Here is a 15,977-nt window from a genome sequence, read left to right as displayed (position 1 = left end):
AAGATTTTATTATTTCAAATCTAATGACCATATAGAATGCATTAACAATATCAGAACAGTTAGGATGCTTCAGTTTACCTGTACTTGAGTATGAAGTATTATTCACTACGATGGGAATTTGACATGGTACCGGAATCACCCACCAGCTCCTGACAAGGCACCAGGAGTTGCTGTTCCCAGATGCAGCGTGGTCTGATAACAGCAGAGCAGGGCTCGCTCCCTACGGCACAGTGCTGTCCTGAGCCACCCGGGCCAGAGCACACAATGAAGGAGAGATCTTCCCTATAGATTCCAAGGTGGTTTACTTCCCAGGACAGTCAGGGACAGAAGACCTGGAGCCCTCCTGTGGAGGGACTTTTATAGAGGGGAGGGTGTAGAGGAGGGTGCAAATTTTCAGCCAATAGGGAAAGGCCTGGGGAGGAGTATAAGGCGGGGTTTACGATACCTAAACCAATGAGGAGGCACAGGAGGAAGAGAACATTTCGAACAAACCAATGATGCTTCGAAGAATAGGGTGTTTCCAGGAGGATTTCCAAAGCAAGAGGTTGGGACAAGGCAGGATTGACAACTCCGTACAAGGAGGGACATGGAACATTCTGTAACAAGGGGCAGGACTAGGACAAAATAAACAACTTGGACTGAACCAACAATGCGGTGGAAACGGAGCAAACTATTTGGCCTAAAACACACCACAACAGGGATTTGGTTGATTTTGGTAATAAATCAACAGTATTTCAGTGAGGCAGTTTAAGATCACTTACTGAGTGAACACTAAATTCCCTCAGATTGTTTCTTTGGCTTCCTGTGTGAACTTAGAGTGTTTTGACATGAGACAACCAAACCCTTAAACTACAACCTATTTCTTTGTAGAGACAGTCCATACCTTGGACTCTTGTTGGGCAGCTGGAGGATTCACTGTGCCACTTGACTCAAAATATTGCAGTTGCACCAGTGTACCACTGTATCAAGCCCTTTTGAGGCAGTAATTTCACTCACCCTATTTAAAGTGTGAGAATATGTAACCACAATGTAAAGCAAAAGCCTAATTTGCAAATATCAGCTCTTCAGTATTGTTCAGATACCTCTGATGTTGCTGCAGTTTCTCAGTGTTAGAGGGCTGGTGGCTATCAGAAGGTGGTAAACTGGTGGAGCTGCTGTTTTCATGGGAGCCATCCATTGGTGTGTAAGAGAGAATTTTTTTCTCTCTTAATATTTGACACCCCCAATAAAAGGTTTCAGAATGATTGAAGTCAGGTTATGTAATCCATGCCATGGAAACAGAAAAAAATACATAAATCAACATCTACTTTCACTGTAATTTTTTATAATGCAGAATTGATATTACCCTTTTTAATTATGGGTCACTATGCCCTGAATTGACCTACTGAGACCATGTCCATCTTGCACTAATTGTGGGGTAGCTCATGAGCAACAGAGCTAAGTACCACTTCTATTTTAAGTGCTACAAAATCCTGGGAGAGTACGAGGAATTTGGATTGTTTCTTTATATTAAGTTATGCTATGTTGCATAAAATGAAATTCAGGAGGAGGTGATATAGAACTAAGGAGACGGAAGTGTAACTAATCATCTGGTCATAGATGTTACTGACGTGCAGCTTTGCTAAATATATGTCTCAGTTAATTGGGTGTTAGATTTAACTATATGTTCCATCCAAAAATTGCAGCCCTTTCATCTGGAGTAAAAGGCTAGACTGACAAAGTTTAAAAAGCTTTTAAGGAAGAACAGACAGCAAAACTCCCCAAAGAACAAAACAACAAAAGAAACCTGTGGCATTCCCCCAACAAACCAACCAACTAAAAAAACCTTTCAAAAACCAACAAGACCCCCACCAAAACCAAAGAACATTGTAAAATTCTTGCTTCCCGTTAATGATACATGGCAATAGCACCAATATACTAAAAATAGAGTTGATCTTAACAATAAAGACAATTATATCTTTTGCATCTAAAATTTTAACTTTTCTCATCTAGATAATAGAATCTCAGTCTGTACCTATCTTCAGTCACATTGGTAGTTTTCCTAGAGTGTAGGGGAAATTCTTTACTTTTTCAAGTTGACAATAACTTAGAGGCCAAGAACAGCAGGAAAAGGGAGGAAAAAAAAGTCTTTCTGTATGAAAGACACTACTATGGCACTATTTAAATGAGTAACAAAGAGTATGTGGCTTTTTGCCAGCAAGTTAGAAAAATTTTGTTCTTACAATTTTATTCTTCTCAGATAAGTGATACTGTGTAATTTGCAAAGACACATTTCAGAGATAGCATACTGGGCCCTAAAAATGTAGATTAATCATTATTGACATGACAGAGGCAATCAATTAATTCCTAGCGATTTTTAGTACTTTGAAGTTTCAGAAAGAAGCCTCTTCTTAAACCAGCAAGTAAAAAAGGTAAAGGATTTATCTTTAACTAAAAATTCTTAAAAGGCTGTATAGCTGTATAGTTTAGATTTCTCACACTCTAAGCACTCTTTAAGTACCCTCACATCCACTCTCATGGATACTCAGGATGCAGGAAACAGTCCAGCTTTCCCAAAGTGAAGGTGGTCAATCTTAGTTCATTCTTACTACAAATTTTCTGTGTTCACTTTTCTATAGCACAACACACATCTCATCATATAGATCATGGTGTTCACCCTACATTGCCTGCTTTCCCTTGGTCAGCTTATTGCTAGACTAGATATTTGTATCTACCTTTTTAATGGGAAAATTAATCTTAATATCTATAAATAATTTATCCACATCCAACTAAAAACACAACTAAAACGCATGTAATGCCTCTATTGTACATCTACTTTTATATCGACTGAGAGACCTGGCATATAGTCAAGGCTTTTTCCTTGGATTGACAGATAGTTGAAACAAATTGCAGCCAGTCCATTCCAGGACTTTAACATTCATAGTCCTTCTATGCACTGGGTGTGTTAACATTAGTACAAAACATGTTTACCAATCAGCAGGCAATCAATTATGTATCAGGTTTTTTATGGAGAGGTACCTATTGAGAAACAGAGAGGAAATAGGATTTAAAAATAAAGGAAATCCTATGGGGAAGAGAGTTACTGCTGGAACAATTTGTGTTTAGCACCACTGAGAATTTCAAATCTGTCACAAAGTTCACTATCATACTTAAAAAACATTGTGAAAAGATTTCATGAAAAATAAGGATTCAAAAGAAAACAACTCTTTAATTGTCTGGAAAATTTCTGGCTAGACTGAAGTTTTATGGCAACTTTGAAAGCCAAGAAAAAGGCCCTTTTTTTTCAGACGTTTTTCTTTCAGCTCTCTTAAAGCAAAGACTATGTTAATAGCTGATCTAGCAGCACTGACTGCCTGGGTATACAGTTTCTATGAGATTTTGCAATCTCTTGAGGGTAATTTATACAGAAGGCTTGTCAGAAATCCTTATGACTATCTTCTTTGTGTTTACATCATTATGAGTTATTATTCTTATACCTTTGCTCCCTCTAGCAGACAAGCAATACACCATAGACATGTTTAAGCACCACCTGTCTTTCTAGGTTCAGTGTTCATTATTTACTGCAGGCTTCCAAAGTACAAAGCAAGATAGGCATAATTATAGAAAAATATCTATTAAATGTCAAACTTCTTTGACGGTGGCAATAAAAAATAAGATAAAGGTGTTTAGGCTCTGAAAGAAAGAGAAGAAAGCATTTTTTTATTGACACAGGAATTGTTGAAAGAGTGGAAACAGTAGAATCAGTATTCATACTTGCCCCTTTACTTCTCCTTCTGTTTTTTTTTTTTACTCTTCTTCATTCCTTTGAACAGACTCTCACATTTGTTTATGTATAATTGCACTATATACTTTCACTTGCTATTGCAACCGCACATTTGCCTCAGAAGAAACACAAGGGACTCTGTCAGAGTTTATTTTATTTCAACAGATATTACAATATTAATTTTTCAAACTACAGAAAATAGTATAAGTATGAAAAAGGATTTGAAAGTATCTTATTCCTACCACTATTTCCTTGCAAGGCACCTACATTTTCCAAGATTCTTTTTCTCAATCCCTGCTCACTGACTGTAAATTGTAACTCAGGTTACTGCCAAACTTACTGTTTCTTCAGGTCCCTAGGAAGCATCTCTCTTTTAACATTACAGAACATTCATTCTGGGTCATGCCCAAAGCATGTTTTTTCACTTGCCTAAAGCAAATAGGCTTAGAAAAAATGTACAAGAATAGAGAAAGCATGTAGTGGTGTTTACCCCATATGCAACCCGAGCTCTGGTCACATTAGTACTGGGACTTCTAGAGATAACTTCTCTGTATTCAGCAACTCTCAAATGGTTGTTCTGCTATGCATTTGAACTCTTGAACCCCACTGTAAACTGCCAACATTTACGGCTTCCTGCAAAAAAAGAATTCCTCTTGTTAGCCATAATTGTGAAGATCTGTGCCCTTTGTTTTGCTTACCACAAACTGCAAGCTCTATTTAGTATCATCTATGATAATGGAATACTGGAAAAGAAAGTGAAAACTTGATTGTGTCCTATTCTTCTTCACTTGCCCCTTTAAAAATTGATAGTCCTAGTGTACTTCGTTGTTCCTCATAAAGACATAATTCCAAACCTTTGCTTATTCTTACTGATCTTTACTGATCTTTTCCAGTTCTGTTACACAGTTTCTAAGGGCACAACATACATGATGGAGTGAACCATAGATTTTTCACTGTAATGTACATTCCGTTCTAAGTTTCTTTCTTTTCTTGAGTAACTCTTGATATTTTTTTGCTTTTTCTCCTACTGATTAAATACTAAGTTGAGTTTATAATAGTTGCTTGAAAATACCAAGGTTTCACACTTGGTAACGGTTTGCTCAGATAATGTTAAATAGGAAATCAGGCTGTTTTTATCTGCATGTGTGAGTTCCCAATTACCTATGCTAAATTTAATATTTTTTTTTTCCTTCTAAAATTCACATGTTTCTCATAAAAAGTTTGTCCCCACATACAATTACAAATCAGTTTGTCATTCTTTTGCTTTTCTAGGTCACTTGTGACTGAAATAGACAGCTCAGAAAAGTCCAGGGCTGCTTACAGACTTTAAGAGTCTTTGTTGAACTAGTTTAGGATAACCTTTCATATACCCAAGTTGACTTCATTAACCAGATATTCTTTCTTCATTTAATAATTAGATTCCATCAGCAAAGGAGTCAGACTAACCAAAACCTTTCCATAGATTCACATGGCATAATTTCTTCTTAAAAGGTGATGTCAGCTCATTCTCTAAATATTTGACCCCATGTACATTACTTCTATCCTTCATCCAGTATGGATATCAGGGCGTCTATGGCTTAACTGTAGGGTCTATATTCTCTTCAATCTCTCCCTTAACTCTTTCATAAACTGTCAGCACTTCAGCCTCCTTTCCTTCCTTGAGTATGAAAGAAATTTAGTACAAGATGGCATGCTACAATTATCACTCACTTCTCCTTAACCCCAGTCCTCTGGGTGCCTGTAAATCTATTGAGCAATTTGCGTGTTCTCCGGTGAAAAATGTTGGCATTTACCTTGGCCGTGTACTGCTCCAGATCAGTCATGCAGCATCAGGTTGTCCAAGCAATATCCATCTTCCTCTGCCTGTTGGCACTGCCTTGCCCTGTGCTTCATTTCCCTTCAGGCATACTCAGGTAATAACTGGGAATGAGGAATCATCTCCCTGGCCAGGAACACCTACCTGCTCTAATCACACTGAACTTGGCCTTGCAAACTGTTTACATAAAATAAATCACAAGCAAAAGGTTTGCTGCCCAATTACAGGTGGCATTTGGTGTTCTTAATCATTCAAGACAGCTCTTTGGGAAGGAATACAATAGAATATGTAAGTCATGTGAGGCTCACCTCATGCTTTTGTATCTGCCTAGCAATCTGAACAAAGAGAAACAAGAACAATTTCCAAGTCCTGCTAAATGGAGGCATCTCTCTTTTAGGTTTTTTAGGTTGCCTTTCTACTCTTCAAGTACAGGGCTCTTATTGCCAGTGTGTTTTACCTTCCAGGCCTTTGGGAATAGTCTCAGGTATCCAAATGGCAATTGACATGCTGTGCACAAGTATGAATCAAAATGGCACAAGGATTAAGTGGAAATGTGTGTTTTTGAGGCCATCCAAAATAGCCGTTACTAGTTAGGACAACAAAACAGATCAGTAAGTTTAGATGGTACAAATACAAATTTACTTAGTAAATTTATCTCTGCTTTTATTTTTTTCCTGAGGATAGACAGTTCAGGTTTCTACTTAATTTCTTCAATCTGAAGATGAGACTGAGAAAAAATGGACTTTTCATCCATAGGGAAAAGTGAAATCCTAAAAGAAGCGTTTAACTACCCAAATACAAAATACTCAATATTTTAGGCAGCTGCTTGTGGGAATGAGCCATGAGATATCATGTGAGATACCCTGTGAGATACCTGGTTAAGGAATGTCCAAGAGATGTTCCATGAAATATGTGGTGAAGGGATTACTGGGGACATGACATCCTGCTGCTGGGGGAGCAGGTGATCAGGCAGAGGCTGGCTGACCCTTAGTGCTGTAATCAAACAGGTGGAAGAGGGCATGGTACTAAGGTGTCATGATTATGTTCCCCCCTTGTGCAAGACCTACAGCTTTGTAATGTCATTTTGTGGTACTCTTGTGCAGTGGATGTCCCTCCAACACTTATGACATCATTAACAGTATATTTGACTGTATTCTGAATTAGTATTTGAAATTCTTCATGGCAGAAGATAAGACTACAGCCACCTTGCAGGCAAGTCAATGGCCTTGTTCCTCTTTCCTCCCTAAAGCAGGGACACTTAGGTAAGATTTGCACCTCTGGCTGGATCAGAGAATATCCAGGATCATTCATACATAATGCTATCTAACAAAATAAGGTGAACTAGCAAGACTCTATAATTTATTACTTCATTAAACTTCAGTATATGTGAATCTGTGATTGTGAAAGTTTTTGAAATCCAACAGACTTAGAGTGTCAAGCTGATAAACCACACCACTGCTGAGTTTGGGAATGATGCCAGGTTGGTAGTGTGACTCGCACTATCGGTGCATCTGAGATCTTCCTGGACTTGAGCAGATTTACAGGGCTGGACTAGTCATAACCAGAGGTTAAGCCCAGCTGCACCCAGACTCCCTGATCTCTGAGGACCAGCTGGAATATTTGGGGTTGTCTTTCTGCCAAATTCCTACACCTTTAATGGAGCATTTTTCTGATGCAAATAGGATGAGGAAACATTATCTGCCTGATGCAAAGGATGCAAGGTGTATGCTGAAAGACAGAATGTAAAGCAGAGATATTAATATAATGCAATCCTTTTGCTCTGTTGCAAATGCTTAGACCTTAGCTAAAATACTGTACTTTGACATGAGTGCCACACTTCCAGAAAGATTTTGGGCCAGTTTAAGAGAGTCTAGGGGAAACAAGAGGCAGGACATTAGGTCTAAAGGAGGATTGACTGAATTTTGGTTGCTTAGCCTAGAAGGGAAGATTTTTAGGAAAAGAGTGGTAACAATATTCAGATTCATAAGAGGTCACTGCTAAAAGGAAGGGGATTTTTTTTTCCTATTTCTTCCTGTCAGTGCTGTATAAGACAAACATAGTAAGTTTACATCATGAAAAGGCAGATTCACATCAGGCATTATGAAACATTTTTAGGAACAAGGGTGGTAAAGGACTGTAACTGATTGCCTAGGGAAGTTTAGAGAGAAATTCAGGAAAAATGTTTCAGAGGGATAGAATGGATGACCACCTAAGATCCCTTCAAATTTTCAAGTTCCTCATTTATATTCCTAAGGACAATGAGTTCTGCTAGGGTTGAACAGAAGATACTGTTGATTCAGTCATGCAAAGGTTTATACAATGTGATTTTTATCTATATTTTGAATTTCTAGGTCAAGATTCTACCTCCAGTTCTCTCTCTCTCTTAAAAAAAAAAAAAAAAAAAAAAAAAAAGTGAATAAATAATCCTTCTTTCGAGTGCCAGCCAAAAGATTTTTTTTTTGTTTCTTTTCACTTGCTAGCCCAAAAATCCTTCCCACATTCACCTTACTGAAATAAATTTTAAAACATTTCTCTATATGTGTTTTCTATATGATTCACCTTATTTAGAGACATAAAGAAAGCTTCAACGATGAAAAAGAAAAGCATCAGTATTAAATCCAAATTAAATGGTATATCTATTCTCGCATTACTCAGGCCTGAATTTTTCTGTGTGCCTGAATCTGTACTTGCAGGACTTTCAATGTAACAGAAGTAACACTACTGAAAGAAACTCGGAGAGTACAAACTTCTGCTTTGTCATTGCAGCATTTTGCTTTTAAGTCTTTCATGCCAATAACTTTAATTTTTACATTCCCTGTGGAGACTGAGAAAGTGAATACCTTCCATACACAGGTTTTGTTGGTTTGTCAGCACACAAACAGTGTGATGTCTAATTTAGACCTCAGCAGGAATTGAAGGGTGTTCTACAACAGCTGTACTTGCTGTCTTCTAGGTTCATGTGTTTCTTTTCTGTGTCATCAGCATGAAAGAGACCTCTGACTGCCAATTCATCAGCTATCAACAAGCTAAATTATTATGTCCAAACACCAGAATCAGTTCTCTGGAAAGAAACTTGTTTGTGCTGTGTTGATGGATTTACTTCTGTATAATTTCTGTATCAGTTTATATATAGAATTTAAAACCAAGTTATTTGCTTAACAGTGGAGGATGAGCTTTAGATAAGACATAATGAACTGGACAAACTCTTAGAAGAAGAGAGGAAGAGTACTTCAAAGAAATCATGAAAAGATGAGAAAAAAATTCTACAAGAAAACCAAACTTTATGAGTTGCCTCTCAAAAATAAAGATGAGGACCTCATAAATCAAGAGGAGCCAACCATTGTATTTTGCCATATAGGCATCATTTTTATTCCTATGTTCAATTTGATTCTGATATTTTCAGTGTATGTGAGAAAAAGCAAACCTCAACAGTGCCTGGTTGTACTTTCTTTGTAAACTTCCAGCAAGAGACTTGAAGTGCAAGACCACTGGCCATGAGGAGACCTTTTGTCCAAGGGCTGGAGCAGCAGCAGGTGTTGCTGATATGGTAATACAGGTGCCAGTCATTTCCTTTTGTAGTCCAAATCACAGATTGTTTCGGCATGAAGGAAAGTGTTTGTAGTGCCCTCCAGAAATCCACACTCCAAAACAACTCTGAAAGTTATGGGCAGCCCCAACAGCTGTGAAATAATGCAGAGATTTATATTATTTTCCTTTAAGAGTCCTGAGGAACTATTGTCATGTCCTTGTGGAAAGTGTAAATCATGCCTTGGTTGTGTTCTAGATCTTGGCTGTAAAGTTCTTGTTCACTTGTCTCAACATGTGCAGGAAGACAGTTCTTAGTTCTTGCGAAAATCAGAACTTCCAATTCCAGCATCCTCAAGTGCAAAATAAAACCTCCATACATCACCTGCCTTTTGGTCCAACAACATAGAAATTGGCAAGATTTTCCTCGTCTTCTCTCAGAATCATGAACCAAGACAATTTTTTTTGTCCTTCATGTTTACTTTGAGCTTGTTAAGACTCATGTACCTAGCCTTATTTGGATTCTAAACAAAGCTTGGCATCAGAGTTCATTTAGAGGTCTACAGCATCAGTTATTATCTAATCAGAAAAAAATGTTGCCGCAATCACTTTTTTTCCCCCTACTTTCTTCAGTATAGCTACCTCAATGAGGGATCCTGCTAGAGTGGATTTTCCCCTGTTTTCCTGTACTAGTGTTTCTTTCAGTTAACTTTTGACTTATGATCACATAGTGTGTTTAATTCCATAATTTATAAGTAGAAGTATTTGTAATTCATTACTGAACAATTAAATATTAATAAGTTATAAATCTTTTATAAAAAGCATTTAAGAGATATGTCATGCAAAGAGCAGAAATGTCAGTTAAACCCTGTATTTATCACAGGGAATATAAGAATGAAGCTGACTATAATATCTATCAAGTACTTTAGAAATTAATTCAAACATTAGCAGTTCTTGAAAGGCTGACATTCTCAAGTCTTTCTTATAGTGAACAAGAGATGTGAGTTTCTTCAAATCTGTTCATGTTCTCATTGACAGCAAGTGGCCTAATTTCCTGGAGCTGAATGCCACTGCAAATATTGTATGTGATTGCACTCTTTCATTACTTTCTTACACCATGGGGTCTATGAGATAAATAAAGTGGTTTATACTTTCCTAAGCACACATGTTTCAGGTGACTCAACGTAATGCTACCCTGCTACCTTGCAGAGACTTATACCTGACAGTTGGAGAGTTGTTTTCACAGGTCTAGGCAATCTAAGGTGTTCTCAAAGGCTGTGAGAAAAGCCTGGGGACGACTATAAACCAGGCAAGGTGCAGCAGCTTTGCAGCATTCCCTGTTGTGTCCCACCGTCTGCTTCCGTTTTTTGCAGCACAGCGCGACTCTGGCAGAAGTCAGTTTGTATCACACACTAACGCTAGCAGCTGTCCCAAGCTTTGTCTTGAGGCACAGAGGGAAAATCTTCTGTGGCCAGGATGAACAAAAGGGACTTCATGCTGACTGATTCAATTATTATAACACCAATCCCTCTGTGAAAATCCCAGCAGGGTATGTTTGTAGTGCTATGAAACACAGTTAACACATTCACCTTGTCTTTTCCAATCCTGCAATTTTCCTACCTCACAGCCTTAGCCACCAGAATGATAACAAAGCATTGTCTAGGGTCGGAGAAAGGAAACTTTTACACCACAGTGCCACTACAGTGACATGGACAGTGCCATTTGATCTGGACTTTGAGGAAAACTCATATCTCTGATAAGAGTTCTTGTTATTAATATCAATGAGCATTACATAAAAACAATCAATCCTTTAGAAAAATCTCCCTGCCATCAGCAATTCTTCTGTAATGCATAGCAGGAGTACCACTTAACAAGGTTCTGAGTGCTTCACCTTGGTACTGCTGCTGCACTTATACACCTTATCATTTCTGCTCTCAGAGATGAAGGGGAAATACTTGTTTGCCACATTCTCAATGCTGAGAAGGTTTTTTCCTTGTGGATTCAGTTCTGATTCACTCTATAAATCACAGATTGAGCATCTGAGTTTTAAAGCACTTTTGAAAACTCAGTATTATAATGTTAGTGATTTTAAGTTCTGGCAGAGTGTGCACTTTTGCAATCTTGTTTATTAACATCAAAGCTAACTTTGAAATGTCAAATTCCCTACTAGAAATTCAAGATATTCATTGAGTTTTACAAATGCCACTGGTGATTCTCTTACTTCTGAGCAGGGTGCAATTTTCTTAGTGAGGTATCAGATTTGAAGGATCATTTAGTTTCAGTGTTATTTATGAGCGCTTATAATGCCTCTAGCTAAGGACAAATTTCCATATTACTTGCTGCTGTACTGCTTCCTTATTTCCTCTCATTATTTGCGGGGAAAAAAAAAAAAAACAAACAAACAAACAAAAAACAGACAAAAATATTTTAACTGTCTCAGTTTAAAAAGGGATAAATATGTCCTGTGGAAGCTGGCATGCTCTGTTTATTTACTTGACTACATATCCAGACAGATCTACAGCTGTGGACCTTTCCTTTTGTGTGAACATCTATGGATTTACTGTTCCTCTGTTCTCACAAGTTGCCCCAGCAGACTTCATAATTTCAGTAAGTCTACTTCAGCAATATGAAGAAGGCACAAAATCTGAAATTTTATATTTGTAGAGTTAAAACAGACAGACCTCTTACCTTTGAAATATTTCTCAGAGGCCTAGTTTTTCTCCTGTTACCTCACATCTAGCATGGCTGGAATAACTACTCTATTCCTGTTTCAGACTGAAATGTAAACGAACTGACCAAAAACCAGCTGCACATCTTTTGGTTGCAGCATTTGCTGCAGATCATTAAGTCTCCTGAAGGGACTGTTGAACTTTAACCCCTGTCACTTTAATCCCCACTTTAACCTGACTTTAACCATCATGATACTTAAGGTTCAGAAGTCTCAGAGTTTTGAGTAAAAAATATGCCCCTGGTCCAAGAAAGCTTTCAAGCAAATGTTTTTCATAAACTCTGTCTGTGAAGAGTTGAGGATCTAGCAACCTCTTTGAATGTGGGAGAAAATCCACTCTGGAAAAGCTCTCCAGCATCAAGAGCTTCCATATATTCATAGCAGATCACACAGAAACAACTGTGTTACTGTTCAAAACTGCATCCCTGCCTCCCTTGTTAGCTAAATTGTTCTGGATATACTGGAGAAGACTGCTATAGAGAAATCTGTTATTTGTATTAATTATATGAATTTAACAATCAACAGGAATTCCACATTCACTGCAGTTCAGAATCATAAGAGAGCTCTTGATGAAGGCAGTGTGTTGGTAGACTCAGCGCAACAAATATTGGAGTAAGGCAATGCTCTTGGAAATGGAGCATATTAACAACTTGCTGTGATAAAACAAAGCTAAATCAAAAACTATCAAACAATAATGAAATCAATACACAGACACAGGTTCAGCATTTTTGCCCACATGAATTTATGTTTCGTAGAGAGGTACAGTGTCATCTGGTGGTGCCAGGTTGGAGATTATCTACTGTGAAACACCCTACTTTTATGTGCTCTCTGGCATTTCTCGTTCACTCACTGTAAGTCATAGTGGCTCAAATCCATTTGTTTTACTATCCTTGCTTCTCCAGCTTTAGTGCCATTCAGTACTCTACCTCTGTTAACTGTTGGCATCTAACACAAACACAAACATGAATTTTTTCTACCACAGTTCATCACACACATACATTTTTTTTACTAATAAACTTTCTACAGGTTTCAAAATATCTGCATTTTGGGAAATAGGTCATTCAGTATTTTATCTGGTGAACCTGTGGTCACTTATACAAAATTTTAACAGGCTTGTATCAAACTCCAACCACATTTCAAGCTAACTTCTGTTCTACCATCAGTGTTTTCAATCTTTAAGTCTTCTTTGTTCTGCAGCAGTGCCATTTTTGTGCAACTGCCACTAAGGAAAATAAAGGCTTTGCTTAAATCACAGTAAGGAATATACTCCCTAAAAGTTTTCCCTTTATATAGTAAAAGTTGTCTTATATGATATAGCTTTTTGTAAGCCCTTCATGGATTACCGCACTTACTTTGTGGAGCTGTTCACAAAAAAGCCCATTATTATTTTGAGGAATAGTTTGAAGAATGAAATGAAATATCTAACACCCTTTATTCTCAAGTTCACTCTACAAAGTCTTGATTTTCTTTTTGTTTTTTTAGACAAATCAGTCCTTTTCATGAAAAGCTTTTAATGAAATAAAAGGATGTTTTTAGGGAAAGATACTTGCTTTTGCTTGGTGCCCATCATTGAGTCTTTTTATTGTTGATATATTTAGTTTTTGTTCCCAATTGTAGATAAACATCTCCTGCACTTTCAAGCTAGCCATTTGCATATATAACCACAAAATTATCCATTTTGTATCTTTAAAAGGAGATCTAATGTCTATAAAGCTCATAGAAATATTTAAACATATATTATGTGTAATGTATAAGAAATATTATATGAATATAAAGAAAAGTAACAAATCTACAAAGTATTTCTATTTAAACACTCATTTTAATGTATTACATGTTAAACCTATGTGTGTGGATATATATATATATACACATAAAGATATATATCATTATTATTTAGTTAGCAGTTGAAAAATTGATCTAAGAACTGTCTAAAATTATGCTTTAAAACATTTAATCCTTATAAAGGCAATCCACATTGTTATTTTGGTACTGGTAGGTAGCTCATTGCTTTTTAAGCACTTGGAATATCTTCAGTCTGACAGGCTCGATATAAAACCAAATTCAATTCAATTTAATTTTTAATGTATCTGTATAAACCCCTGTAAGGTCCTATCGTAATTCTTTCCTCCAGCATAAATTCTTCCTCCTTCTTAATAAGGTTTGTACCTGTATTACAAAGTAACAGATTCTAAATACTGTCTCGTGGTACAGTTTTAAAGTCTATTGGCTGATTGATTGTTCCTCTCTCCCTGCTGCAACACTGACATTATTAAACGTTAATATTTCAGTGATAGATGAATCTGCACAGATCAAAACACAAATATGGGGCATTTCCAGTTAGCCTGCTAAATCTCAATAAAAGAGATTTTCTGTATCTGGAGGCATAGTTGTGGATTAGTAGCTCATGGAGCAGTGTAAAAGGGGAAATTCACATAGAGGAAGACTACAGAGTGCAAAAAACCTGGTAATTCACCTTTTCCAGGGATTTACCGATTTCTGTGTCTTCAATATGCTTACTGATTATCAAATAAATGTGGGGTTTATATGCAGGTTTTGTTCAGTGGTGGTTTTACGATAGATAAGTAGCATTTTATCTGTTATGTAGCCTTTATTATGCTGCAGTGAGAACTCAAATTAAATAAGGGTTGGCATCTTTGTTCTGGGAACGCTGTTAATCTATCTTTGTACATAAATACAAACATTCACTTGAAAAGCTTAGTGCTTTAAGGGTTTTAAAATGAAAAGTGTCAATCATTATGACATACCATTGAAGTATTTTGCTTTTATTTATAACGTACTTTGAAAAAAATCATCTGCAGGTGTAAATATGTCAGTGCAGTCAGTGGCACTATATGGATTTACAGTCCCTGATGGTATGTCCTTGTGATTTGAAATCACTTCTAGGGAAGAATAACTAGAGTGTCTGGTTAAAAGTAAGTCGAGCGATTCTGTAACAGTGAAAACTGGCTGATACTTTTAGATATTTACAAATTCATATAGACTCAGCTAAAGTGTAAGAACATCAGTACATAATAAATGAGTGTTGAAAAGAACCAGAAAAAACCCACTTGACTTTATACAGGATGCAAGAGGGAAGAATCTTCTTCTGCATTTTTTAAAAAAATTATTCAATCTGGACAATGTTGCAAAGGAACTGTTAAAAGACTAGAGGAGAGATATATATCTATTTTCATGCATTGGAAATGCTGCATATGTCAGGAGTGTCTACAGCAGCTTTGTAAGAATTATTCTTCTAAGAAATAGACTGTGAATTATTTTCCAAATCTCTTTCCAATATTGAGTCTTTAAAGAAATAGTTCATGTTTGTTTTACTCTCTTTCATCACTGAGAAAAAAAAAAATTTCTCTTTATAGTTATGTCACAAATGAACAATTTTTTTATTTTATCTGCAACATGCAAATTCATAGGGTATATTGCCTGGAGTAGATAACTAACAAAAGGTAATTTTCATGAGATTAAAAAAAGTTCTAATCAGTCCTTGAACTTGAGAAGATTTCTGTTTTATGTGTAAGTTTTAAATAACTTTTAAGACAGTATTTAATAATTTAGTCTCTCCCACTTCATAAAAAATTAAGCAACTGAGTTGCTGTACTGTCTTACTAGAACTATAACAGCATTTTAAGTGTCAAAAGAAATGTTTTTTATTGATGCAAAGTATTATCTATAAGGTACATTGGACCCTATATCATTCACACACAGTAAATTGGAGAAAAATAGCTGCAACAACATGGTTGCATTACTTATTCCAGTTAGCTAGTTACCTCACTTATTCCAGCAGAGAGATTATCCTTCAGTTCTGAGTAAAATTTCCAGAGGAGTTGCTTTAGTAAACAGATTAAGAATTCAAAGCAGAAATGGCAAAGCTGATGTAATTTTTCAGGATCTAGACTAGAGATTTGAGATAAAATTGCTGATAATTAGCACTATGGATTGTAGTACATAACCAATATTTATGTCTTATGCTAATAGTGAAAAAGATGATGTGATTAGATAAGAAATAGGGACACAGGAGCAAGAAGGTGCTTTTCTGTGAGATGATGATGATGATGGTAACTCATAGTTAATCTGTCATTATTTTACCATTCTATTTCTATTACTAACAGGATAAATGTACCAAGAATTTA

This window comes from Sylvia atricapilla, chromosome Z (assembly GCF_009819655.1).
Source record: "Sylvia atricapilla isolate bSylAtr1 chromosome Z, bSylAtr1.pri, whole genome shotgun sequence".
NCBI classification, from domain to species: Eukaryota; Metazoa; Chordata; class Aves; order Passeriformes; family Sylviidae; genus Sylvia; species Sylvia atricapilla.
This window is presented reverse-complemented; position numbering follows the sequence as displayed.